The following is a 26,174-nucleotide window of genomic DNA, read 5'->3' as shown; positions in this document are numbered from 1 at the left end:
TGGGAAAGTCCAGGCTACTGGGTAGCAGCTGCCTCCCTCAGTGTTTCCAACCTTGTTTCCAAGTTGTCCTGGTTAAACCAAGCAAGGGCATCCAGAAATCTGCATCCCACAATGAGTGCAGCGGTGACAACTATTCCTTGCACAAGATAATGTAGCTTTAAGAGGGGTCACCATTTAATTAACGACCATTATACCCCACAGTGTTATCAGGTAGGAGCTATGCTGAGTGTTCACTCAGTCACACCACTTCTCCAGACATGATGGGCCAGCTTTCAAACGTGGCTTCATACTGGCCTCTAGTTTTAGCCATCTAAAATTAGACGCCTTCCCCTCCGCCCCCAAAAATTAGGCACTGGATTTTAGTGCTTCCTACAACTGCTGTGGGCCAAATTCTGCTTTCACTGCCACGAAGTGGTCCATTGAATTCTGCACATTAGCTTGGTTATATCTCTGAGCAGAATCCTGGGACATTTAGCAAGGACTGCACAAGCGGAGTTCCTGTGGATTTATCACTGCCTCCAAGGTCTGGTCTATACTACCCACCTGAATCAGCGGGTAGAAATCGACCTCTCGGGGATCGATTTATCGCGTCCCGTTGGGACGCGACAATCGATCCCCGAATCGGCGCTCTAACTCCACCAGCAGAGGTGGTAGTAAGCGCCGCCGACAAAAAGCGGCAGAAGTCGATTTTGCCGCCGTCCTCACAACGGGGTAAGTCGGCTGCAATACGTCGAATTCAGCTACGCTATTCACGTAGCTGAATTTGCGTATCTTAAATCGACTCCCCCCTGTAGTGTAGATGTACCCCAAGAGAGTTGCTGTGCCGTACAGTAGCTGCATTATCAGCCCCAAATGATCATAGAATCATAGAATCATAGAATATCAGGGTTGGAAGGGACCTCAAGAGGTCATCTAGTCCAACCCCCTGCTCAAAGCAGGACCAATTCCCAGCTAAATCATCCCAGCCAGGGCTTTGTCAAGCCGGGCCTTAAAAACCTCCAAGGAAGGAGACTCCACCACCTCCCTAGGTAACGCATTCCAGTGTTTCACCACCCTCCTAGTGAAATAGTTTTTCCTGATATCCAACCTGGACCTCCCCCACTGCAACTTGAGACCATTGCTCCTTGTTCTGTCATCTGCCACCACTGAGAACAGCCGAGCTCCATCCTCTTTGGAACCCCCCTTCAGGTAGTTGAAGGCTGCTATCAAATCCCCCCTCATTCTTCTCTTCTGGAGACTAAACAATCCCAGTTCTCTCAGCCTCTCCTCATAAGTCATGTGCTCCAGACCCCTAATCATTTTTGTTGCCCTCCGCTGGACTCTTTCCAATTTTTCCACATCCTTCTTGTAGTGTGGGGACCAAAACTGGACACAGTATTCCAGATGAGGCCTCACCAATGTCGAATAAAGGGGAACGATCACGTTCCTCGATCTGCTGGCAATGCCCCTACTTATACAGCCCAAAATGCCGTTAGCCTTCTTGGCAACAAGAGCACACTGTTGACTCATATCCAGCTTCTCGTCCACTGTGACCCCTAGGTCCTTTTCAGCAGAACTGCTACCTAGCCATTCGGTCCCTAGTCTGTAGCAGTGCATGGGATTCTTGATGCCCATTTGATAGTGCTAACTTTACAACTAATGCATCAGCCATTGCTGGACCTCTGCTCCCACTGAGGGAAGGACTCAGCAGCCTGCCAAAAAGGGCCTGAGACTGTTTCAAAGGCTTGGCAGCAGCGGGAGAGAAGTGGCTGGCAGCTCTAATTGGCTCTAACTAGTATCTGGGGCCAAATTTGGCTCTTGTTCCACTGCTATAAATCCAGAGTAATGGCGCTGACATCAGTGGAGTCATTCCAGATTTACACTGTAACTGGAGCACAATTTGCTCCCATGTTATTAAAAGTCTCTGGGGTATTGCTTGGGCCTAGGGCTCGGTGAGGCCTGGTTGGTGATGGGATCATGAGGCTGGGAGTTAGCCGGCCTCTGCAGCCTGTCTCAGAGCTTTGTGTTCAAGTGAGCTGGAGCTGAGAGGAATCTCCAGGGAATCCTAGCTGTGGCGTATCCCTGCCCTTGGGACGTGCTAAGATGGGGTGTCTCTGCCCCTAGCTCACTACAGGCAGCTGGCAGGAGGCACAGGAACTTCTGCACAGTTGAGGAGGAGGCACATCCTTTCCCTACCCTAAAGACCTTCTGAGCATGGAGAGGGGGTGATGGCCACCAACTCCCCACCCCTCAATTCTCACCCCCGGCTCTCACTGCGGACGGTTCAGGTCTCTTCTTGGATACATTGATGAGCCGCTCCCCCCCGGACACTGTGTTCAGTTCTGGTCGCCCCACTGGAACCGGACAGGAGGGGATCAAAGTTAGGCAATGAAAGTGATTCCAGGCAGGAGGGACTGAAAAGAATGAGACAGTTCAGATTACAGACAGTTAATGAGTAGGGTGACATGACGCAGGTGTACGGTATGAAATGAGGGAACAAGAGGCAGCATGGCCTAATGGACAGAGCACTAGACCTGGACTCAGCAGAGGTGGGTTCTGTGACCTGGGGTAAGTCACTGCACCTCCCTGTGTCTCAGTTTCTCCATCTGTAAAGTGGGGATAATGATACTGACCTCTTTGTAAAGCACATTGAGTCTGCTGCTGAAAAGCACTAGAGATGATCTACGTATTATTATCTGATTAACGATCCAGAGGAGGTCAGCTGGGCATGGCCATTCACCCATTCTTCTAGCACAAGAAAATGGAGGCATTGAAAAGCAACCAATTTAAAACTGATAAATGGAAGTATTTTTTACATAATGGGTATTTAGCCTATGGAACTCCCTGCTACAAGATATCACTGAAGTCAAGTACTTAGTGTCAAAACAAAGATAAGACATTTATATGGATAATAAGTTCCCTCTCATTCCTGATCCATTTATATGGATAATAAGTGCCCTCCTGTTCATAGATTTCAAGGCCAGAAGGGACCACTATGACCATCTAGTCTGACCTCCAGGATAATGCAGGCCAGAAAACCTCCCCAATATAATTCCTAGAGCAGATCTTTTAGAAACACATTAAATCTTGATTTTAAAATTCTCAGTGATGGAGAATCCCCACAACCCTTGGTAAATTGTTCCAATGGTTAATTACCCTCATTGTTAAAAATGTTTGCAGTGTGAATTGGTCTAGCTTCAACTTACAGCCATTGATCATGTTATACTTTTCTTGTTACACTGAAGAGCCTATTATTAAATATTTGTTCCCCATGGAGGTACTTACAGACTGTGGTCAAGTCAACTGTTAACCTTCTCTTTGTTGAGCTAAATAGATTGAGCTCCTTGAGTCTTTCACTATAGGGCAGGTTTCATAATGCTTTAATCATTCTCATGGCTCTTCTCTGAACACTCTCCAATTGATCAACATCTTCCTTGAATCGTGGGCACCAGAACTGGACACGGTATTCCAGCAGTGCCAAATACACAGGTAAAATAACCTCTCTACTCCTACTTGAGATTTTCCTATTCATGCATCCCAGGATCACATCAGCCATTTTGGCCACAGCATCACACTGGGAGCTGTTCAGCTGAATATCCACCATGGCCCCAAATCTTTTTTTAGAGTCTCTGCTTCTCAGGATACAGTCCCCCATCCTTAATTATGGCCTGCATTCTTTGTTCATAGGTGTATACACTTACATTTAGCCAGATTAAAACATATATTGTTTGCTTGCGCCCAGTTTACTAAATGATCCAGATTGCTCTGAAATAATGACCCGTCCTCTTCATTATTTCCCACTCTCCCAATTTTTGTGTCATCTGCAAACTTCATCAGTGATGATCTTATGGTTTCTTCAGATCACTGATAAAAATATTAAATAGCATTGGGCCAAGAATCAATCCTTGCGGGACCCCTTGGGAACCCATCTGCTTGATGATGATTCCCTGTTTACAGTTACACTTTGAGACCTATAGATCAGCCAGTATTTAATCCATTTAATGTGTGCCAGGTTAATTTGATATCTTTCTAGGTTTTTTTAAATGTTGTACAGAACCAAGTCAAACGTGTTACAGAAGTCTAAGTCGATCGTGTCAACACTAGGATCTTTGTCAGCCAAACTTGTAATCTCATCAAGAAAGAGATCAAGTAAGTTTGACAGGATCTGTTTTCCATAAACTCACGTTGATTTGCATTAATTACATTCCCTCCTTTAATTCTATATTAATCGAGTCCCATATCAGCTGCTCTGTTATCTTTCCCGGGCTTGATGGCAGGCGTAAATTTACCTAGGTCATCTTGTTTATTCTTTTTAAAATCTGACACAACATTAGTTTTCTTCCAGTCTTCTGAACTTCCCCAGTGCTCCAAGATTTATTGAAAAAGCAACATTAACTATCCAGCAAACTCCTCAGCCAGCTCTTTTGAAACTCTTGGATCCAAATTCTCTGGACCTGCTGATGTAAAAATATCTTACTTTAATAGTGTCTGTTTAACATCCTCCAGAGATACTAGTGGAATAGAAAGAGTATTTTCATCACTACGTGATAAGACTATACCATCTGTTTTTTCCCCAAATACAGAACAGAAATATTTATTGAAGACTTCTGCCTTTTCTGCATTATTATTGATAATTCTACCATTTCCATCTAGTAGTGAACCAAGACCATTGTTAGGATTCTTTTTTTCCACTTCCCCTCCCATTGGCCATCGCAGGGACCACCCATCCGCTATCACATAACAGCCCTGTGGCAGTAACAGCAGTTGCTGACACAGCAAAGTGCCCTCCGGGGCGTGTTTTATGTGGTTTTGGTGTCTTTACTGCAATAAGCGTTGGTTTTTAAAAACCTCGGTCCCCATCACTGCTGCACATCACCACCCCGTGAGCTGGCCTGTTCTCTCTGCTGGAAGAACGCAGTTTGGGACTCACTGGGTTTAGTCACCCCAGTATTAGACATAAGCCCTGTTATGGCAAAAAACAAGCCAGGCTCTGCAAAGGCAGGAGATGAAAACTTTGCCTTCCTAGCTGTTCTGTTTCCTTTGCACGCTCTAAGCAGCAGCAGCAGCTATAGCCCTGAGCAGCCCTGCAGCATTACCACGTGCCTTGTGAGCAAAGGGAGAGGACATGGAAAGGTTCCTGATCAGGTACTCAGGATTCCATCACACCCTCTTGGATCTCGGCTCAGGCCCCTACGGCGGTTTCTTGTTCTTTGCTGCTGGCCTGCAGACAGACAGCCGCTGACAATGCTCCTGTCACCTGTGTCTGGGTCCATCTTCACACAGCCTCCTGCTTTAGATGTGAACCCAGGCTGAGTCCAATGTTCCCTTTGTTCTGTCTCCTACCAACCATGTTCCAAACATACTCAGAGCCCCTTTGGGGCACTCACAGAGAGCACAACAATCCTGAGCCTTGATCTCACACCATGACTGAGAACAGAGGGTGGCCCAATCTTATTTAAAAATTCTATGGACCCCTCTGAACTTCCTAAAATGTTTGGCTCAGACCTTGAGTGTGGATTCAGATCAGAACTTAACTGAATCCAGCCGGCTCTCCTGTGCTAGGTGAGATGGGCCCAAATCTCAGTCCAGCAGCTGGTTCCAGCTCCCCAATCCTGGAAACAGCCCTAAGGGTTGCTTTAAATTATGCCAGTTGGAAACAGTCCCCAATGGGCTCCTGCCAGCTGTGCACTGCAGGAGTGCAGTGCAGCCCAGCCAGTGTATGGGAATCAGGCACTGTTCTTGATGGAACTGTCCTGTGCCTAATATTTTGTCTACAGGCCTGTCAGTCAGGTGTCTTCCATGAGCCCACTGAAAAAAGCCTGGGTCAAAACTGAAAGCAAGCATGTTCTTTCACATTGTAACTACTGGGGCTGCCCCTCATACCAAGCCCCCAGGGTGCCAATAATGTGGCAGGTGCACTGTGACTCAGACACAAGCACTGTGGGTGCTTCAGCAGCTTGTTCTTTTAGGCACTGGCCCTGTTGGGCCCCACACCCACTCAGACACCTGGCTAAGGGGAAGGGTATTTACTAAAGCTGGCAGGCAGGGGAAGGGTGCAGGTACCCTAGCTCTGGAGGCTTTTCCAGTTCCAAGTGAGCTGTATGGTGCCCTCTCCAGTCCCGGTCTCTATTCGAGCAACTAAACATTTGCAGGTTTCCAGCCTGCTCAGTTAATGTCTCTCATTGGGCCCCTCTGCATTGGCTCCCTGCCCACTGCTGCTGCACCCCCATCAGTCCCACACAGACCCACACCCCATGGTAGCGTCCAGCAGTCACACCCAACACAAAACCAGCCACTTCCTGATGGAGGACCTTTCCCGCTACCTGGCCAGGGTAAAGAGATATGCAATGGGAGGAGGCTGATGGGAGTTGTAGTCCCTTGCTTAGCAGATCCATCACAACGTCTAGTAATAGCAGCCCTTCCGCTAAGGGAGGGTGACCTGCTTATAAACAGATAGAATGGATCAAGGGATGAGAATCCAGGGCAAATGTGGGGTACAAGCGTTAAGAGGTCTGGGAAGGGCTTTGTCTTAGCACATATGGGATTAGGTTCTGCCACCAGTACAAACTATCAGAGGGGCCGTTAATTTCCTTAACATATTGCCACACATGCAGGAGAGGTGCTGCAAGGACGTGTTTGCTTAGATCCCCAAAATGTTTGACTATAAGGCCTTAATCTTTAAAGGTTTTCACTAGATTGGGGAGACCCAACTCTACCAGGGCCACCTCAAGGGCTACTTCTATATTCTTTAGGGCTGGTTGTCCTATGTGCTGAGCACCTTTCCCTCCCCAAGAGTTGAGAATACTCAGGACCTGCCAGGATCAGGCCACTAATGAATAGCCCAAAGGTTGCGGAGATACGTGCTCAGCTCTGAACTACTGAATGAATTATCAGTGTCACAAAGAGTCGTGTTCGTTGCTTTGCCAATTACCAAGTAGTGACTTTCAATGTTTGTCAAATAAGGAATAAAAATAATATTGAAAAGGAAACTATTGAAATATTGAAAACTGTGCCAAATCCCATCTTTTTTTATTTTAGTAATAACAGTAATCAATGGAGCTGAGTAAATAATTTGCAGCAAATAAAGTATTCAATTAATTTTGTCCTTGTTCTTGCATTTTCAGCAGATTGCAAAATCATTGCATTTTTTTGTTTGTAATTATTTCTGAATTTATTCCATGACTAAATCCACAGAAATATTTGTTTGCAATGCTGTTGTAGCCATATTAGTCCCAGGATATTAGAGAGACAAGGTAGGTAAGGTGAGGTGATATCTTTTATTGGACTAACTTCTGTTGGTGAAAGAGACGCTTTCAGGCTCCACCGAGCTCTTCTTCAGGTCATGAAGTCCTAGTATAGAGCCATCTTTCCGAGCTGGCTGCTATACATAACGAACAAAGCACGAAGTGCAAATCTGACAACTGATCAGAGCATTTGAAAATGCCGTCTAGCATCTGAGCTAAAACCTCACTTTCTGCAAGTATCCCTAGCCCTATATTAGTGCTGCTCCGAGAAGGCAAGGGAAATAGTCAGTGCTAGAGCCGGACACACTACTCCGGCATGCAGATTTGCGTTACCTATTTTACCTACTGCCTCTAACAGCCCCACAGCCAGGCTCTCTAGACACCAGGCACAGGAGCTGGTAGGGCAACGTCAAAGAACTAGCAGGGCACCAAAGTAGCCTCTCTCTGTGACTCTCTCTCTCTCTCTCTCTCTCACACACACACACACACACACACACACACACCCATGCAGCCCGAACAACGCTCTTCCTCTTACAGGTTGTTGCAACCCATAATCTGTTGCTGTGATGTGGCACTAATAACCTCGCCTGAGTCTTGGGAGCCTGTTTCTATGGCCATTTTCAGAGCAGTGGCAGCAGCTCTGCAGTAGCAGACATGCAGACGGTGAGCTCTCTGCACACGCAGTGCCGGTTCAGTGCGGCCGTGTCCTGCCACAGGAGATATTCCTATTGACGCTCAGTGCCTAAACGGCATTGTCAGTCCAGGCCAGACATGCAGCTTCCTGGTGCAGGAAAGGTGGGTGCAAACAGTCTTCTTTCCTGGGCTGCTGTCTGCAAGAGAAAAGCAGCACATGTTGGGAGCTTTGCTCTTAATGACATGCTGTGGTCCTGTTTTCAGGAGGCTTTGAGAGAGTTTCCAGCAATCAGACTCCCAGGAGCAGTGTGAGAAGTCATCCCAGTCCCAGGGCTCTGGAGCAGCAGGTTGGTAACCAGCAGAGCTCCAGAGAGAGAACAGCCAAGACCAAGGGCCAGTAAACATGGGCCCCTCTGCAGGTCACATTGTGCAACTGGTTCATTAAACGGCAGCTTGATTGCTAAATTCCCAGCAGGAGGCAAAGTGGGGAGAGGGAGATAGGGGGTAGGAGGAATAAAGGGCAAAGGGGGGGGGAAGGACAGGTAGCAGCAATGAAGGGGGGCAGAGGACAGAAAGGAAAGTTTGGGAACATGAGCAAGAGATATAGAGAGGAAAGGAGACAGCAGTTAGAAGAGATAGGAGGAGAGATACGGGAGGTCTAACTAGCTAACCATCATCCAGCCGTCACTGTGTGATTTCTGGGTGCCAATGAAATTACACAAACTTCCAGCCACAGACATCTGGCTTGCAATCTCTATCCCTCCTGGGAGCACAGTGGTGGGTTGGCCTCCAGGGTTTAAAAGACACTTTAATTCATGTTTTCCTCTTCCTTTTCTGTTCCCCTTTCCTTCCTTCTCGGGCTTCCCGCTGGGGGAAAAGGGAAAGCTAGTCACTGCCTCGGGCTGGGCTCCCCAGGCTCCTGGGCTCCATTGCTGTCTCTAGTGGCCTCTCTTCTTGGGCAAACTCCCCCCTCCCCCCTGCCCAGTGGCCAGTTTCACCTTTTGCAGCTCCCCTTCTCCAGGCAGAGCATGCTCTGCAGGTGCCCCTGATTGGCACTGTCAGAGGGCAGGGACACTCGTTGGGCTTGCTGTCAGTGGGGATCTTTGAGGATCTGGGCCTTGCAGTCTGAACAGATCACACATACCCAGGGCGGGGAACAGGAAATCACATATAAACAGAGGGATGCAATCTCTTTGGGCAGGGTATGTGTGTTTGTGTGTCGTGTTCCTTCCACAAGCGGCAGAGTCAGGGCGACCAGATGTCCCAATTTTATAGGGACAGTCCTGATATTCAGGGCTTTTTAATATATTATCACCTATTACTCCCCACCCCCGTCCCGATTTTTCACACTTTCTATCTGGTCACCCTAGGCTGAGCGCAAGGAGGCAGAACCCAAACACTGGCTCCCGGTTTCCTTGTGGCTGGGCTGGTTTTTGGACAGTCTTATTCGTGTCAGAGGGGTCTGGAGGAACTGAAAATGCCAGGCTGGCCCTTGGGAGCTGTTATGACCTCATGTTTTCTGTGCCCCGGGCTCAGGTACCTGCTGCCACTACCAAGCTTTATGCTTGGAAATTTGGCCTCATGTCTCCCCTCCCTCCGCCCCCTGTATCCCAAGGGTCCTGTCCCCAGCAGCAGGGTGCTTGCTGATAAATAGGGTCAGTGCTCTTCAAAGGCCACTGCAAGAAAACCCGGCCACCACCACTGCATCCCAGACTGAGTTAACGAACTCTGACTTTACTGCTTTCAGGCAAACCCACAGATGAGCTCAGTTGCTGGCATGTAGAGGTGTCCTCTTTACTCTCCACAGCACAGTACAAGCGTGCTACAGATCCCGGTTCACATTTCCTTCTCAGAAGCTGCAGGGTCCTCCGTCCTCTGACGGTGCTCTCAATGCCATCTCCCTGTAGCCTGGACCCATACACTCCTCCTAGTCTCTGGTGTCTTGAGAGTCCCCTGACAGCACCTTCCTCAAGCTCCTCGCCCACCTGCTAGCATCTGAACAAACACCCCAAGGTGGCACCTAGCAATCACATTGGCCTTTCCAGAGTCCTGTGTCCCCCAACACACAGGTTTTCCTTTCGACAGCCGCATATATAAACTACCATTAACTCAGCACAAGTGCCCCACAGGAGCCAGGCAACCCCAGGATGCAAACCCAGCTCTGCACAAAGCGAAGGTGCCTGTGTTTTATTTTACAATCTTCCAAGCCATTCCATAGCTCCCAAGGAGCTAGTCCGTGAGCCACAGAACTCCTGTCCCTTATCTGCACACACTTGCCAGGACGTCTGTCTTAAAAATAATACCAGACAAATCTCTCCCTCCTTTGAACGTGGTAAGAGTGGGATGGAAACAGCAACTGTTTAGATCTCACCCAGCAGCTGAAAAGTTTCAAACCTTGCTAGGAACAATGCAGACTTGCTAAACCGCTGCTGCTCCGAGCGCTGCTTTCATTCAAAGGGAACCATTCTGCTACTCCAGGCTGCAGCAGAGTTTGATCTTCCCAGGATTTCTGTTCAGATCTTTCCAGAACAGAACTCAGAGCAGGTTGGGTTTTTTTTACAAAGTTTCCCTGTGAGAGGTTGGCTCTTTCCTTTCACCGTTTGCTCTCCTCCATCTCTGCACACCCATGCAACGAGCCCCTCTCATGGGCAGTGGGCTCTGCAGAGGCACCTGGAGTCCTGCTCAGCACTCATGCAATGTGAGATTTTCAGGGACCAGGGGGGGAATCTATAAAAACTTGACTCCTTCTTTGTCTTTCCATGCACCACTGCGCCCCCTGCTGTGTGATGCTGTAAATGCAGAAGCCGTGTCTTGGTCCCCACTAGATAGTGTGGGCAGCCCTAGGCCATCGCACAGAGGGTGTGGCCAGAGGGCCTCTGTGCTGCAGCAGTCGCCAGCGACCGCAATAGCCCCTTGCAGCTGAACAGAGCTTAGAGCAGCCTCAGGCAAACCAGACCTCAAATCAGGGTGGTGTAAGGCTAGCGACAGCCACCTTTGCCACCCCATGGGTCCTGAAGATGGGGCCCAAAGCCCCTATGATAGGGCTCTGCCCATGACTGGTGGGTACTGCATAGCTCACAAGGGGCTCCAGCTGTCAATAGCGGCAGACTTTCAGCCCTTTGCAGATAAGGGGAAATCATTTTTACAGTGCCTAAGTGACTTAGGAACCTAAGTCCCTTTTGATGTTAATGAGACTTGGGCTCCTTAGTACCTAAGACCCTGCTCCAGTGGAAGTTAGGTGCCTAAATACCTTTGGGGATCTGGGTTAAGTCCCTTTTGAAACTGGGACTTGGACTTTAAAGTCACTTAGGTGCTTTTGAGACTATTAGCCAAGGTCCCCAGGCCTCCTCCCAAGCCAGACACACACATACACCCCCCTGCCCCAGCAAGCCCTCTGTACAAAACTGCCTGGCTGTACACACAGACTTCCTGCACCAGTCCCTCCAGCAAAGCCCTTCGAGTCAGCCTTTCCCTACTTGTCTGGGCTTTCCCACGTGAAATATGGGAGAGGTCAGATCCGAGGGCTACTTGGCTAGGATACAGGCATTATTTTAGCCATGCAGGCAGTGACACTGAGTCCAGTCCGTGCTGTGAGCCCAGTCACAGGGCCGATTCTGGGGTCTTTGGAGGCTTTTCCACGGACACACATGACCCAGGGCCAGAAGAGCTCTTGTGAGAGACAGCCAGCATGCCCAATAATGTCCTGCCGGGGTTAAACTCACATCAAGAGACCGTGCACATCTGCAGTACTGAAAAGCCGCTGGGCTGTGGAGCCGTGATTAGATTGAGACACTGGGATTGTATCGATTTCAGCTGTTAGCAAAGTTGTCATTAAGTTAAAAGAGGCTTGAGCGATGGTGGGGAGCAGAGGTTGCAGCTGCCTCCCAGCACAGTTCAAATAACTGAATTCCAGAGAAGGGCATTAGCCGCTGCCTACAAAGGGCCCAGCTGCATTAAGCCCAAACAGGCTTTGTGGGGAAGCATCAATGTTTAATGTGCAGAACGAGCGTCACTGCTCCTCACCGCTGCAAAGCGGATGGTTCGCTTAGAAATTGGAGACTGATACATGAAGCTGTGTCTCCTGTGTCACCTTGAGGGGAAAGGGTCCCTCATGCCTGGGAAAGGAAGATGCAGGAGTGGATCAAAAAGGACTGGGCAGATGGGTCTCTCGCCTGTCTACTTACATGGCCCTCATCCCCACAACCCTGAGCACATCGCAGTCATTAATGGCTCTTATCTTACAGATTGGGGGCTGAGAGAGACCTGGGACCAGAGCCTCACAGGTATTCAGGTGGGAGTTAGGTGCCAAAAACACCTCTGGAGACCTGAACCAAAGAGATTTGCCCCATGTCACATAGGGAGGCTGTGGCAAACCCAGGAACTGGTGTGCTTGGTTACTGCTCTGAACACAGCCCAGGGGATGCAATGATGCCCAGCTACCACAGTGACTGGGGCATTACAAACATCTGGAGAGCTAGGTAATAAGGCAGGAAGCTGGGATGCATTGGGTGACCTATGCTGGTGACCTTGGACCATTCCACCGCCCTATGCCTGTTGGCAGCAGTATTAGTAGAGGCTCCAAGTGTTGAATGGGCCACGATGGCTGACCTCCCCTGGGCAGCGTTGAAGCAAAGGGAAACTGAGTACAGGGTCATGTGTGAAGGAAACGTACCCGACTGCTGTCCTCACTGAGCCTGTCCTGTGGACGAGGGGACTCCAGCCTCCACCAGCTCTAAGCTCATTATACAAAACAAGAATGGGCTGAGCCCCATGTGAGAGAGACCCAAAGCCCAGGCACTTCAGGCAATAAGATCCCAGGGGCAGAGAGACAGGAGAGAGCATTTTTATTAGAAAAGCTTCACGTGAGAAAATTCAAGATGCTTGGGCTGGAGAGGAAAACCATCTTGCAACCAGACTGCGTCATAAAGCGTGGCCATCCCTTTAACCCAAGCCAGAGGAGCACTGTGAGGTGCAGAAATAGAGGCTGCATTTGAATCTCTCGCTTCCCTGCTGCAACTGGGGCTGAATCTGGGGAAACTTATTTCTGTCTCTGAGAAGGGCTCTGACCATTGAGGCGAATGGCGGAACGCTCCTGCCCATCATTAGCTGCTGCTGCTGCTCTTGCAAAAGAGAAATAATTGATAAGTAGGAGGCAAGCAATCTGACACACTCTGCTAAAATCCTTTAACCCATGGGCGGGCTGCGCTGAATAGGAACATTTCTCACCTCTGCAGAATGAAATTCATAGTAAAGAAGAACAATTACTGAAACAGGGCTGTGTTTTCTGACACACTTGGACTGGAATATTAGCTGAACCCCACAAATATGTCCTCCACCGTACTCCCCAGCATGGTGCCTTGTCCTTCTAACCTCCTCCAAGGGTGTTCAGTAGGGTTTGGAATACATGGGTGGGGAGGGGGCAAAGCAGACAGATGAGCACTTGGATCAATTCTTCTTTGGCCCTGTGAACTAAGCAAATCCTCTCTGGAAGTCACTGGGGAAAGATAAAGGTAGAATCCTGCAATGTGTTGGTTTTCTAAACACTTTTCTCTCTACAGCCACGGTGGTTAGGAAGATATATCTTTAACAGAAAAGTCAGAACACATTGCAAGAAGAAAGTGAGCAGAGTTAAAGAAGATGGATGAAAATACTTATGCAAATATAGCTTTCCGTGCTGTCAAGAAACTCACCACGACACTCATTTATTACTCTATTAAGACAGCAGATGGCAAACTGCTAATGAATGTGAAAGACATCAAGAATTGCTATAAACAAACAGAACGATGCTAGAGGGGGCATCAAGGAATTTGTGAAGAATGCCACAGATTGGAGCAAAAGTTAAGCAAACTCCCACCGCTTTAAGAGAAGTTCCATTGTTGCGGACAGGAAATGAAGCAAGATTTTAAAAGATCAGACTGGGGAAGACACCAGAACACACTGAGCATTTTCAGCTCCTAAAAAGGGCTGCTGGGGTTATCTAATTAGTGTTCACAATCTCTCTCATGGCATATGAAAGAACTGGTAGAAATCATGCCCAGTATTGTTCCCCACTGCTGCTTGAATTCTCTATGCTGTGTGTTTGCATTAGGATTGGGCAAACTGGATTAGCAGCTACCAACCCCCTTGAACCATCAGCTGTTACTGAACCAAATTTGAAACCAACCATTTGTAAGGTTGTTATGAATTGTTCTTATGGTTTGTTATTTATATTGCAGCTGAACCTACAGACCCCACATGAGATCAGGGCCACAAGGTGCTACTCTCTATACACAGACACAGCTCCTTCCCCAGAGAACTCCCAGTCGAAGCAAATAAGGGGTGGGCAGGACATCCAAAGTACAGAGAGGTGAGTGACTTACAGCAGTTCAATGGCAGTCAGAATTAGAACCAAGGGGTACGTCTACACTACCCGCCAGATCGGCGGGTAGCGATTGATGTGTTGGGGATCGATTTATCGCATGTAGTGTAGACGCGATAAATCGATCCCCAATCGCTCTCCCGTCGACTGCTGAACTCCAGCTCGGTGAGAGGCGGAAGCAAAGTCGATGGGGGAGCGGCAGCCGTCGATCCCGTGCCGTGAGGACGTGAAGTAAGTAATTCTAAGTCGATCTAAGATACGTTGACTTCAGCTACACTATTCTCGTAGCTGAAGTTGTGTATCTTAGATCGACCCCCCTCCCCTAGTGTAGACCCGGCCAAGGTCTCCTGACTCCCATTCCAGTGCCCTACTCACTAGGCCATGCTACCTCTCAAATGGTTACTCGTTTGGTTTCCATCTGGAAACCTTGTGAGACTCCTCAAGCCCTCATCTGCAGGTGTCCAGATTCCTTTCATTTGACCTATTGCTCCCTCAGTTAATTAGCAGCAGTTTCCACCATTGGTCTATGCAAAACAGTATTAGCGAGATTATAAAGCCCAAGCAGAAATGGGTGGCACGGACACTTCTGAGGAGGGGTATGCACTAGGAGTGGAATTCATCTCTGCCTGAGAAAAGAGAGTCTTTGAAAAATTAGACTTCTCTCTTTCAACCTCAGTTTAAACACCCAACACAGCAAGGTCTGTTAACCAAATGAAGCCTTTCTAATCAGGAAAGTGCCCCCGCAGAGGGAGATAGTTTTATAGTTAATTCATTCTGGGCTCCATAATAAGGAACATCACAGGTCTCAAAATACTGATCTGGGAGGAAGGAAACCTTAAAATGATGGAAGCATTTCACAAACTCCAGTACACTTTCTTTTCCCTCTGTTGGCACAGTCATAAGTAACCCATGACAGCTGGGGTGCAGAGGACTTCCTGTGTTATTATTATGTTTGTTTGATTATATTATGGTAGCACCTTGGAGCCCTAATCATGGATCCAGACCCCACTGTGTTAGGTACTGTACAAACACAGAACAAAATCATAGAATGTCAGGGTTGGAAGGAACCTCAGGAGGTCATCTAGTCCAACCCCCTGCTCAAAGCAAGACCAATCCCCAGACAGATTTTTGCCCCAGATCCTTAAATGGCCCCCTCAAGGATTGAATTTACAACCCTGGGTTTAGCAGGCCAGTGCTCAAACCACTGAGCTATCCCTCCCCCAATAACAGGCCTTGCTCCAGGGCCTTTAGAGGATCTTCCTCCAGTACTTAGGAGAACTCATTGGACCAATGGTGCGGCTGCTGCCACTGGGATCAGCCAATCCATATTTCATGAGCTACAGCAAATACAACATGACAGGCCCAAAGGCATTTACTGTAGACATTACAAGACAAACCACTAAGGTAAAATGGAGTTGAATATGAGGATATATATCAGTAATTTAAGAGTAAAAAAACATTACAGGGATGTTGTAAATATCCCCAAACCAGGTTGTAAATCCATGAAATTCAGAGTTAAGGTTACACTTAAAAGAAATTCAAACATGTTAAGGTCTGGGAATGCATAGCTGTGGCACCCAAACAACCTTAACTCTGCCCTGCCACGCATTAACCATATTATGAAGGCCTTTGTGTGTTTGTGGCCCCAGATTACAGGGCAGAGTTAAGGCTGCTAAGAGGCAAGGTAGGAACTCACTGCTACAAGGTTTTGCTGAGTCCAAGAGGTTACCGGGATTCAAAAAGAGGGTTGGATATCATATGGATAGCCAGAATACCCTGTTACATCAGAAAAAACAAAAGGGGTGTGAACCCTCATGCTAAAAGTGCATAAACCAGTTACTAACTACCTGGGATTAGAAAGAAACTTTCTCTATGAGCAGGTTATTACATACTTGTTGATTACAATTCTTGCACCTTCCTCTGCAGGATCTAGTCCGGGCCTGTCAAGGCTGCTTCCCCACTCTGAACTTTAGGGTACAAATGTGGGAGCCTGCATGAAAACTTCTAAGCTTAACTACCAGCTTAGATCTGGTCCGCTGCCACCATTCCCAAGCTAATTCCCTTCCCTGGGAAGCCTTGAGAAACTCTTCACCAATTCCCTGGTGAATACAGATCCAAACCCCTTGGATCTTAAAACAAGGAGAAATTAACCATCCCCCTCCTTTCTCCCACCAACTCCTGGTGGATCAAGATCCAATTCCCTTGGATCTAAAAACAAGGAAAAATCAATCAGGTTCTTAAAAAGAAGGCTTTTAATTAAAGAAAAAAGGTAAAAATCATCTCTGTAAAATCAGGATGGAAAATAACTTTACAGGGTAATCAAACTTAAAGAGCTCAGAGGACCCCCCTCTAGCCTCAGGTTCAAAGTACAGCAAACAGAGATAAACTCTCTAGCAAAAAGGTACATTTACAAGTTGAGAAAACAAAGATAAAAACTAACACGCCTTGCCTGGCTGTTTAATTACAAGTTTGAAATATGAGAGACTTGTTCAGAAAGATTTGGAGAACCTGGATTGATGTCTGGTCCCTCTCAGTCCCAAGAGCGAACAACTTCCCAAACAAAGAGCACAAACAAAAGCCTTCCCCCCCCCCCCAAGATTTGAAAGTATCTTGTCCCCTTATTGGTCCTTTGGGTCAGGTGTCAGCCTGGTTACCTGAGCTTCTTAACCCTTTACAGGTAAAAGGATTTTGGAGTCTCTGGCCAAGAGGGATTTTATAATACTGTACACAGGAGAGCTGTTACCCTTCCCTTTATAGTTATGATAGGGCCACTGTCAGAGACAGGATGTTGGGTGAAAGAGACTATTGATCTGGTCTGGAATGGCCGTTCCTGTGTGCCAAGCTACCATGTAACATAGCAAGAGAGAAAATTCTGGTAGGGTTGTCTTAGAATCTTCAGGTTCCATCTGTTCGGAGCGATACCATTGTAAATCAAGAGTAATTCCATGGCAGTCAGAGGCGTTACTCTGGATTTATAGTGGTGGAACTGAGCTCAGAATCTGACCCTTCAAAGACTGTAATAAGCTATTATGTATTAAATTATATCTGATTGCTGAAGCAGACACATTACTGGAAATCTCAGCTTGTACTTTACCTGCAGTCAGTTCCATCTCATAATTTCCTCAGATTTCTTCCTGTCAGGGTACTCAATAAAGGCAGCCTTGTAAACAAACTCTGGCCAGGACTTTCCAAATGAGATAAGACAAGTCCAGTCAGGAGAGGAAATGATGACCTGCTGGGTCAGAGTCAATAAGAAGCCAGTGTTTGGTTGCAATTGTTAGCCAAGTGTAATTAACTTCTTGAGGAGGTGCAGGATGTTAAGGGCTCATTGGAATCACGGACTGATAATTATTCATGAGAAATTAAAAGAAACTATTTACATGAAGCGAAATGTGTAAAAACTAAATAGCACGCCGGAGCCAAATCCATTCCTAGCACAAACCCATGGACCACACAGTGGCTTAACTCTAGGAATAAATTTGGCCTCTTGATTTACAAGTGACAATATAAGGCCCTGTCTGCACTATCCTGTTAAAAGCATCTGGTTTTGTAAGCTGTCCATTGTGACACTATTCACCCAAAAGCCTAATTTACAACACAACCCTGTGTCAACCAAGTTTGTGCACCCCGCTACCGTGTGGACTGATCATGTGTGTATAAATGCATCCTGGGCAGATATCCCAGCTGTCCTAAGGCTTCAGCAGGGGACAGAGTAGCTGCAGAGACATGCACAGAGAATAACATCACCAGCATGAGGAGCAATGCATTCTGGGATGTCATTCCACACAGAGATCTGGGCGGAAGAGTCCCAACCCAACTGCACAGTCCCAGCTGGGGTGGCGCGGGAGGCGCCCATGTATGTAGCAAAACATCTGTTGCAGGAAGACAGTCAAGTGCCAACCTCAGCTGATGACCAGGAAGACACATTGTGAGCACCCATGGTTACTAAGCCAATATTAACTATGTGTCCTATGGCCACAAACAAGGCCATGGAAACGAGACGCTTCCAAACAGCATGAAAGCAGCAGGCAGCCATGCTGCCTGGTAGTTAGTGCAGAGCAAGCTCTGAAACCAAACTGGGAAGCAGAGTGAGAGGCAAGGAAGCCTGGAGACTGAATGACTGCATATAAAGAGATGCCTGGCTGCTAACGGGGCACAGTGGAGCTCCCACAAACAGCTTCGCAGGCCCTCTCTCCGCTGTGCCATGGCCCCATAGCAGTTTAAAGCATGGCTGAGACTAACACCGTTTAAGCACAAATCACTGTGCCATCCTCCTTTGGTTTCTCCAGAATCAGCATCCAGTAGGACTTGCCCTCAGTGTGGGATGAGCCAGCTGGGCTTGTGAAGCCAAGTTTATGGGCTAAGCTCTCATTACCTGCATGAAGCTATCAATAAGCAGGTGTTCCAGGCTGGGCTTTTCCTCCCAGCGGTGACAGCAGATCACAAACCACAATGTTCATCTTACCGTGCCAGGGTTTAACCTTGGTCAAATCAAAGTTCTTTATTCCCAGGGCCCAGGCAGCCCAGCACTGTCTGCCCTCACACCGAGACCCAGGGGCTGGAGTTTCCTGAGCCCCATCTGCTCAGTGCTCAAGCTATTTAACCCCTGCTTGTATGATTCCCTACCTTGCATGCTGGAGTGGAAATGCAGGTGGTGGGCTGTGGCCCACCTGGCTAGCCCTAGCCCAGCTGTCTGGGATTTTCCTAGGACTCAGACATGTTTTGTAACCCACCACAAGAGGATAATACAAACCAAACTGCCTGGTTATTGTCAGTTAAGGAGAGCAAAGGACAATGGGATCTTTGAAGATCTGGGTCATTATCTTATCTGCTAATTTTCCTGGAGCCACTGGGTATTTGGTGTCATACATTAAAACCAACCAATGTCTTTAATGGAGAAATAAAGGTACGAACCCCTGGTTGGGTAGGCTGGGAGCAGCTGTGTGGGTCATTTAGGCTCTGTTAATGTAAGGTGCAAAACAACTGCGAAATATTGTTTGGAACCTCTTGAGCTTGTAACGCCTGCTTGGCGCAGGTGCAGCATGTGGGGACATAGTGTCTTGTGTCCCCACATGCTGCACCTGCGCCAAGGGTTGGGTGCAGCAGTAGACTAGAGCTCTCAGGTTGAGTTTGTTGCTCAGGTCTGGCTGAGCTGGTAGAGTGTGCAAAGTGCCTTCTGGTCTGGAGAGGAAACTGCAAATGTGACAGCTCCCTGGCTTAGCTGTTCTTCCTAACTCCATCCCACAATGTTTGGGAATTGCCCAGAATCCACAGTGCTGGGCAATGTGGGAAAGGTGGTTCAGGAATCCCAGAATGCACAGGTACGGCCCTGGCAGTAAGTTATGCTGCATGTGGACATGCCAGAACAGTTCTGTCAAATGCACTCTTGCTTGTTGTTGTTCTAAACCACTGCAGGGACAAGTTGAGGCAACAAATCACGCCCTGCAATGCTTGCCTTATCATGTATCCATGTCTAGGACCCTGACCTGCTCCCACTGACGTCTCTAACAGCTGGAGCTGGCCCTTCATGCAGACCCCTCGGTCTGACTCCCCATGATATTTCCTTCTACCTTTTCTCCTCATCTCTCTCTTCACGCCAAGGATGGTGCATTGTGGAGTCCATTCCAGCATATATCCAGCCACGCATCGTGAAGCCATTCTCCTTCATTTCTTCCACTGCGTTAGCTTTCCAGTAGAAAACCCATGAGAATCCAGAGGCTTCTTGTGCTGGGAACACACAGGCATGTTTTATAAGCCATCCTAACACTGATGGGAATGGATTATAATGACACACCCCACCTAAACTCGTAGTGTAGACCAGGCCTGAGATAATCCGTAATGCCTGGAGTGCTTCACACATCCTCCAGAGAACACAGATCCAACAGGACTGGTCTCAGCTGACCGCCATCAGTGGTATGCGGCAGTTGTGTGAGCTGGGAGGAGATCTACTTTGCTTCATCCTAGAAACCAACAGAAGTTAGTTTTATCCCCTAGCCACATCCCCCACCCTTGTGATCCAGAAGCCTAAACAGGACTGGGAACCTGCTAGTTCCGCCAAGAGAAGAGGCTTGGATACGTCATGATTCTGATGTTTGTATCTATCCCTTTTAGAGGATTATGAGTGAATAGGGAACTCCCTGGATTTGGCCTTAATTACACCTCTACAAATTAAAGGCTAATCAGCAGCAGCATGCCAAACCCTCTGGAACTCCTGCAGCTCTGAGCAAATGCAGGCACATTAGAAATCTCTACACTCGTTCCCTGATGAAGGTTCTGCCTGATTGTTATTTAACAGTTGCCAGTGAAACCTCTACATGTTCAAAGTGGTTTTCTTGGGCAAGCATCTGAAAGGGGCACTGGCACCTACCCTGGCAAGATCCCAGCGCCGAATGTATGTTTGTCTGAGCCATTGTCCATGCAGTGAACACTCCAGGTGTTCGCCTCCAGGGTCAGGTGTAAAAAAAAAATCATTAATTTGGAATATACTGACCTAAAAACCTGCTCAGGACTTTTTACTGTTCATGCCACTCATCCAGAGAAATGAGTCAGCAAATGAGAACAAATCACTTCCATGCAACAAACTGGAGCTAATGCTCTTAAAGCTGAACCTGAAAGGTAAACGTCAAGCTCCCCGGCTCTCTAACCACATGCGCTGGATCCCCCCATGCTAGCCACGCTCTGCTAGCCCCACACAAGAAGGGCAGTCAGCACATCATTGTCTTATAAGTGGGTGCAGCACTAGTGGGAGAGGATAGATAATTCCCCACGGCCCATTCAGTGCTTGGGAATCCTGGCTGGACTCAGAACCAGCGTGGGAGGAACGGGGGTGGTGAGGGAAGGGGACACAGGACTGACAAGGAGTCAGGGTCAGGGCCAGCTCCAGGGTTTTGGCCACCCCAAGCAGCCCCCCCCCCCCAAAAAAAAAAAAAAGCAGCGATTGCAATCGCGATCTGCGGCGGCAATTCTGCAGAAGGTCCTTCGCTCCCAGCGGGAGTGAGGGACCATCCGCCGAATTGCCGCCGAATCACTGGACCTGCCGCCCCTCTCCAGAGTGGCTGCCCCAAGCACCTACTTGCCAAGCTGGTGCCTGGAGCCGGCCCTGGTCAACGTGCAGCAGGAATACTGGGACTGGCTAGGCAGAGAGACTGGGACAAGAAGCTGGGGAGGGGGTGGGTGACTGTGATTGGCTGAAGACCCAGGGAAGGGAGACTGGGACTGGGAGCCAGTGAGTGGGGGCAAGTGTCCTGTGGAGAAAATAGTATGTGATCTACTTAAAGATTTTATCATCACTGCGCAACCTTCATAATAGTCTTTCAACCTATTTTTCTGTGTGTAATAATATTAATACACAGTAATAGGCTGAGTGGAACTGGAGAAAAAGAGGCTTAGGGATGCAAGCCAGGACCACCCAAACTCTGGAGACTTAGCTGGCAGTGCCTGGCTCCCCGGCTGCCTGGCTCCCCAGGCTGCATGTCTGGTGGGGGGATGAGGGGGAGAGTCAGGGTGCCCCACCAACGACCTAGGGAGCCAGTCGGAAACTTTTAACAAATTCAGTTTTGGAAGAAGTAAACTGGAGTTTTTTGAACATTTCTGTTCCTGGGAAATGTCCCATTTCTGGCTGTTCACTCCAGTTGAGAACAATGGTTTGTGTGTGTGGTGGGAGGATGCACAATTTTGCCTGGGATGGAAATTCCAGTTCCTGCACAGCTCTGCTAGCGACAGGACATGCCCTGCAATTGAAGGTGGTGGCGGTGGCACTGGCTGGGGAAGGCAGACCGCTCATCCTAGACAAGCAGGCAGGTACCTTTTCCTGGGTGGAAGCTTTGGGGACTTTTAAAATGAAAGCAGAGAAAACAGAGGGGAATGGCCTGTAGCCCCCAATCCTGCGTTGGCTGCTGGGAGACAGGGAGGCTGAGCTGACAGAGCTGTTCCAGCTCCAACCTCAGTGGCTACGGCATCTTCCCCTTTTGAAGGAGGGAGGTGGGAGGAGGACGAGTGGTGGGAGCCACAAGGAGAACAGGTGTGATGAGGAGCAGCAGCAGCACAGCCCTGGGGATCGGTAGCCCCTTCCCAGGTGATACTCGCTCTCTTTCCTGAGAGAGGGAACTCCGACCCAGCTCAGAAGTAGTCTCAGTGACTTGGATCTGGGCCAAGATGACCTCATTTGCAATGGTTGTAATTTCCCCTAGAAACAAGCCCTGGCCATGGACACACAGAGTCAACAGCCACAGTGAGCTGCAGCTGATGAGCTGGCAGGGGCTGGGCATGGCCTTGGTCTCTGAAATTCACAGCAACCTTCAGTCTCCTGTCCCCCCCAGCTCAGAGCTGGGCAGTGTGGTCATACTGAGTGTGCAGAGCTCCTGTGGCAGCAGAGTATGAGGGGAGGCCCTTGGGAGGAGGGGGAAGGGCTCAGATATCCATCAGAAGGGGCAGTTACAGACTATGGAGCCCAAAACACTTTTACCTGCCGTCGCTGCACAGAGCCCAGCACCCAGGGGCTGGTGTGAGGTTTGCTAGGTAGCAGCATTAGCCTGCTACAGCACAGGAGGCAGCTTACACTGCTACGCTCAGTGAGACAACAGGCTACACTCAGGAGACATCAGCACAGCACTGAGCACAGAGCAGCTTTTGAACAAAACTCTACATGCAAAGTCTGAGCGTGCGGGGGCAGCGCGGCAGAGTTAGCTATGGCTATAAACCAGGCAGAGCCAACACGGCATGCCTGATCAGTGAAGAACGCTCAGACAGCCCTGGCAACACAACCGGAGAGCTGTGGTGGTGGGGAGGGGAGACCGAGAAGGACAGCGCAGCTGCAGTAACTGATTCAGGAGGGGCCAGGCCCTGAGATCAGATTCGTTACAGTGTCTGTTTGTATGTGCGATTGCTGCAGCCATAATGCATCCGGGCGAAACATTCCCTGGCGCAGCACAGCAAAGCCCTTGGGGAGAGAACGTAGCAAGGAGTGAGAGGAGCGGCTGCCATTGCTAGGGAAGGATGAGGCTGCCGGTTTGGAAAGCAGGGCCCTGGACTGCAGTCTTGACAGCCACCAGCTTAGCCATTACCAGGGATTTCCTGAGCCAAACGCATGCCTGTCTGAAGCTTCAGCTGAAGACCCAGCCTCTGTAGCTAGGGTGGAACAGGCAGTATAACTTTCAGAAGTGCCTCAGCAGCGTCAATTAATTGACTTTCAATCGGATTTGGTTCCTACGTGATAAGGTGCTTCTCAAGACGTTACCAGACTATTACCAGAGTCCAGCACAGAGTCATACCCATACCGCACACGGAAAGTGCGCTACACAGGGACAGAGGGAGCTGCAGGCTGCAGTGAACAGCAGGCTCTGGTTGCTGTTGTGTCACAATAACATCATCTCTCCCCAAAGTAAAGCCGCTGTTCCATACAAGCTCTCCTCGCTTTAACACCAAGAGCACAGCCGTTGCCAATTCAGGCAGGTGGGCCAAGCCCTTGGGATGGATTTCCTGTGACTGCCAGCAGGGGCACTGATGGAGGCTCTTGGTTTCCTCCATCACCCAGATGGACCTGTGACTAGGAAAGTCAGGCAGTGCAGAGAACAGAATTTCGGTGCTCTCCCTAGGAGCCACGTCCCCACCATGCCCGCACGCTTCCTGCAGCTCCCATTCCCCAGGAACGGTGAACCGTGGCCACTGGGAGCTGCAGGCGGCTGTTCCTGCGGACGGTCAATGTAAAGAAATTGTCTTGCAGCCTGCCAGCAGATTACCCTGACGGGCCACGTGCAGCCCGCAGGCTGTCCACCACTGTTCTAGAGGCTGAAGAACTGTTTTCATAATATTTACTCTCCGTTTTACTGAGGAATAGGAGGCAGTAGCTGCAAGAATCTCTCCCGTCCTTCATCAGGAATGAGAACTACATTTGCCTTCCTCCAGCTGTCCATGATTTTTCAAAGCTAATTGTCAGAGATACAGTATGTTCGTTAGCCAGTTCCCCAAATGCCCTGTCATGCAGATCATCCAGACGAACTGATTTGCACAGCATTGCTTCAGATTTTCCTTCTATCCCCTGGGCTGCACTTTATCAGTAATTATTTCTCCAGCTCTTTCTTCATGATGGATAGTGTGCACTCCTTGTCTGTATGTTTCTCATTGAAGTCAGATTCCAAGGAGTTCAGTATCTCAGCCATCCTTGAGCCATTATTAATTTCATCCCACTCCTCCTGTGTTAATAGACTTGCTTTCTCCTAGCACTTTTTTACCCTTGATATATTTTTAAAGGCCCTTCTCATCCCCTTTGGCTGGTATTACCTTTTTTGGAGCTTGGTTGCCCTTATCTTTTCCCTTGCAAGTCTAATGGACTCTGTGGGTTCTATTAAGAGATCAGCTCAAGTGAATCTAAATGAGGCTAAGTCTAAAGGGAATCTCAGATGAAACTTCAACCTGCCCTTATCTTATCTTCAGGGTTACATGAGCTCAGAATCCCCTGCCCAGTCAGTGGCTGTAGGCAGCTCTTATCAGAGTCTTGTGACATTTTATAGTCACTTCTGGCTTTGGCCCTGTGTATTTGATAGTGTGAAAAGGGCCCCACCAATACTGTTAAAGGAAATGTGCCTTTTTTCATTTGACCAATACTTTATTTTGTTAATAACATGTTGGAGCATCTGCCCAGCTCTGATCACAATTCATATACTTTGCTAACAACAGAAGCCTTTGCCAGTGGCAGAAGGCCGTTCCAGGGCAGTCACGCTCATTGCTCCTGATTTGCATTCTAAGTCCTTAGTAAGGAAACTAACCACATCCAGTTACAGAAGATGGATTGGGAGGCAAATTGCAATAGGAACATTAATATACAGCCAGCGATTTGCACTGCCGTGTACTTTTTACACAGAGCTGGCCAGCCCTCCAACATACCCTAAAGGAGCTGTCACCTCTTCAGCGTGACAGAGCACTTCCCAAGCAGTCTGACCTAGAGAACGGGATTCTATTTCCAGCCCAGTCATTAAGGTGACACTGGAGAAGAAACTTAAAAGCTGAATTATCCACAAGGATGGAAACAAACAAACTGTGCTGAATGCCTTAATAGTCTTGCCATGCCGTCCTGGCCCTTGGTTTAGCAGCAGCAAACGCTGCCACTGCCGAGGGGGACAAAGACAGAAAATGGAGAAAAAACAATCAGGCAGGGATATGCTTAAAAAAAGCAATGGCCTGTTCTCCTTCATAAGCTGTGTCTTTGGAGCTTGGATGCACAGGTATAAAGTCTGATCTTGAGCTGCAGAGCATCATGGGAATGACAGAGACAAGTCGCATGAGAAGAATAGATAAACCAGAGTCAAGATTCATTGGATTGTGGGGGGTCTCTATGGATTCTTTGAATTTCTGATCAAATACCCATTCTCTTTGGAAAAGAGCTCCATCTTTTTAAAATGCACGATTAATTAACAAGGGGATCCTGAATCCACTTCCCCTGGACCTACTTGCTTTAAATCAATTCAGTAAAAAGAACTGCAGTATTAATCTCAGATGTAGTAGGTGGAAGAGGCAAAAAGAAGCATCATTTTTTCTAGCCCTGTGTAAATATCAAGTTAATGACTATGACAATGCACCTTTTTTGTCACATCAGGGCTCAGCTTTTTTGCCTCTGGCTTTGAGAGGACCTGAGGTAAATCAGTCCCACTCTGGAGATTTAATACTTCCTGTTGGTTTATTTACAAAATTTACAGGATATGTCTTAGGATCGGCCTGAGGGTTTCTTTAAACAAAAAACCTTACATTTCCTAACTCCCACTTGAGTACTGCTTCTTCTTATCTGGCTACTAATCGCCGACTGCTCTCTCTAACCCACTCTGGGCCCAGCTATACCGGGAACCAGACCCTGCCCCAAACAGGATAAACACAAGATATACCCTTATAAGGAAAAACAGTTCTGTGCCTAGGAGAAGCTTTTACCCTTTACTGCACACAACCCAGCTACAGCTTGCATCTCCTACCTT

Source organism: Malaclemys terrapin, chromosome 13 (assembly GCF_027887155.1).
Source record: "Malaclemys terrapin pileata isolate rMalTer1 chromosome 13, rMalTer1.hap1, whole genome shotgun sequence".
Lineage (NCBI taxonomy): Eukaryota > Metazoa > Chordata > Testudines > Emydidae > Malaclemys > Malaclemys terrapin.
The sequence above is the reverse complement of the archived record's forward strand: the minus strand, read 5'-3'. Positions refer to the sequence as shown.